The sequence below is a fragment of the Neophocaena asiaeorientalis genome, unplaced genomic scaffold, assembly GCF_003031525.2.
Source record: "Neophocaena asiaeorientalis asiaeorientalis breed wild unplaced genomic scaffold, Neophocaena_asiaeorientalis_V1.1 scaffold357, whole genome shotgun sequence".
Classification (NCBI taxonomy): Eukaryota; Metazoa; Chordata; class Mammalia; order Artiodactyla; family Phocoenidae; genus Neophocaena; species Neophocaena asiaeorientalis.
This window is the reverse complement of record NW_020173270.1, coordinates 3,025,104-3,028,069: the sequence shown is the minus strand read 5'-3', so window position 1 is coordinate 3,028,069 and position 2,966 is coordinate 3,025,104. Positions and strand designations below refer to the sequence as shown.

At 38.5% G+C, this 2,966-nt stretch overlaps 1 pseudogene; it reads right to left on the bottom strand.

Moving 5' to 3' along the window:
* Positions 1-2,747: 2,747 nt before the first annotated feature.
* On the bottom strand, positions 2,748-2,966 carry LOC112400129 (protein kish-A pseudogene; annotated as a pseudogene).

The window sequence follows — 2,966 nt, the reverse complement described above, 5'->3', positions numbered from 1 at the left end:
TGAACAGTCCTTACAATACAGAGTTGTAAGGGAGGAAAGAGCAATGCGACTGTAATATCATCCTGTGATAAGGGGAGAGAAGAGGAGAGTCTGCCCCAGATATGCCAGCATGGATTTTTGCTTTCTCTGGGTCTTGTGTGACCCCCATGGGAACAGATGGAATATGAGGAAGAATTCCCATACACGTTCACAGAAATGCAGAGTGTGGAGGCTTTCTGGGATCTTGCATCATACTGAGGGATGTGGTTACCCCAACTGGGGAAATTTGAGTTATTTTTCTTCAAATGATTTCATTTGGTTTCAAGGGCTGGAGAAGTTTACAGGAAATACAGTTTATATACCTATGCCAGCATGGTCTTTGAGTCATGTATATGGTGAATTTTAAAGACATATATGTTTTCTTCCTCAGATTAACAAACTTTCAGGCTTTTATTTTATTATCATCAAAAGAACATGCAGAGAATGTTAAAATCATGAAACACAGAGTCAGATAATTTGGGTTCAAATCCTGACACTGTCAGTTACTAGCTGGTGACTGTGGACAAGTCTTTAAACCTCTCTGAACCTGTTTCCTTGTCTGTAAAATGGGAAAATAAGGGCATCAGAATAACTAAGTTGTTGTAAGCAGCGGGGTATGCGCCATGGAGCCAGACTGCCTGAGTTTGAATCCCAGCTCTGCCTCTTTCTAGCTGTGTGATTTCTGGCAAGTTACTTAACTTCTCTGTGCCACAGTTTGTTATCTGCAAAATGGCAGTGACAACACAAGTACATACATCACTGGATTGTTGTAAGTGTTAAAGACGGTAATAATGTACGTAAAATGTTAAACACCAGCGTAACGCTGTATAAGTTTTGCTGTTATTATCATAAGGCATGTAACATTTTTCCACAGTAGTACTTCAGTAAATGTTTGAGCCAGGCTCAAGGTGTGGGCTGAAAGGGCAAGGCCTTAGAGAAAAAAGGGAACTGGGACGGCAGGGTAATGACATCATTCCAGGAGGAAGCCGGCCAGAGGAATCATTCACAGTACAGCTTTCAGAAGTTGTGGAGTTTCATGAGAATTTCAGGCTGGGGACCATTTCCCTCAAAGTCCTAAGTTCTAAATCTCTCTGAAGAGAGCTATTCTGCCCATTGTTTCTTTTTTTCTTTCTTAAAAAAAAAAAAAAGCTTTATTCTTTTTATCTTTATGGGGAATTAATAGCTGACAACAACATCTAATCAATACTATCTCTAATGGTAAATTAAAAAAAAAGATTTATTTAATTGGCTGCACCAGATCTTAGTTGTGGTATGCAGGATCTTCGTTGCCCTGTGTGGGATCTTTAGTTGCAGCATGTGGGCTCTAGTTCCCTGACCAGGGATTGAACCTGGGCCTCCTGCAGTGGGAGTACAGAGTCTTAGCCACTGGACCAGCAGGGAAGTCCCTGTCAAGGGCACTTTTTAGCTAAGAAGTTCTCCTTAGCTTTGTAATTTTAACTGAATTCTGGTTGAACCTTAAGAAACGTTAACCATACATGTGTAATAACTTCTGCTACAAAATTTATGTCACATTTCCCACGTTCCTCTTACCTCGATGAAAATTACTGAAGGTCTTCCTTTATCATCAAAGCTCAAAGAGATATATGCCATGGCATATGGTAAGTACATATGAAACCTGTTTATCATCACTTACTAAGTTACACAAGATTCCAGTTCAAGTTGACAGACAAAACATAAACTAGGTTTAAAGTGCTGTATTAAAAAACAAAAACACCCTTTGCATTTTGGGGTAATTAACACGTAGAGACCTAAGCACGTAGCCTTATTCAGAGAACGACAGCTGCTCAAATTCATGCTTAAGGCATTTTTATCCATACCTAACCAGAGGTTTCAGAGACGATAACACCAGTCAGGTATTCTGAATTCTTTCATGTTAAATAGGAACATCTTCTCAATAGTACCCTTCAAGTCACATCTCATTTATCTTCCTTCTTAAGAATTGCATAGGCTTATTTTAAATAGTTTAAACACCTGTAATAAACAACAGTCGGCTAAAAGTAGAGGTACTCTGGTTAATGCTCAAAATGATGTGGCCAGTGGAAAAGCCAGCATTATTAAATATGAATGCAAGCCTTACCAACACAAACTGAACCTTTCTTTTTTCAATAAAAAAGCTAGTCCAAAAAAGGTCTCAGTCCATAAAGATTTCTTGTTTCCAAATCACAGTGAAAGGAACTTGAGTAATTTACCAATTTTGTTTTCTACCATGTGTCTTAAAGATACCTCACTAAAAACTGGTACCTGATACAACAGAATGACATATGCAGAATGTAATATTGTAGTACAGGACTGAGGTTGATTGTTACAGACATATTTCCACTCTGATTATTAAATGGTTACATCCTAATTATTTATATAATTATATAAATTATATAATTATATAGGTCATTTTTTTTTTTTTTCCTGGCTGCACAGCTCCGCGTGCGGAATCTTAGTTCCCTGACCAGGGATAGAACCCATGCCCCCTGCAGTGGGAGCATGGAGTCTTAACCACTGAACCTCCAGGGAAGTCCCCCTAATAATTTATATTGGTCCAATAACAAAACATTGGTCCAATAACACAAACAGAGAACAGCAGCTAGAACTTTATCTCATTCAATGTTCAGAGATAAAAGGATTAACCATTCTTTCCATTATTTTCTGCAGATAACTCCTTCTTTTTTTCTTATTTAAATCTGATGGCAACTGAATTCTGGCATTCTTCCAAGCTACTGTATGAAGAGGATGCTGAAAGCCATCACAATACAGCATCCTGAAACATAAGGCTTCTTCTGTTCACCAATTCTGGCACACTTCCAAAATATACCCAACAACCCAGTTTCATTTCTCTCCAGGAGACTGGATGCCAAGAATCGGATATAAGCACAGGTACATGCAAGCAGCAAGATTACAGTCAACAGACTCTAAAAATTGAAAATGGCAGACAT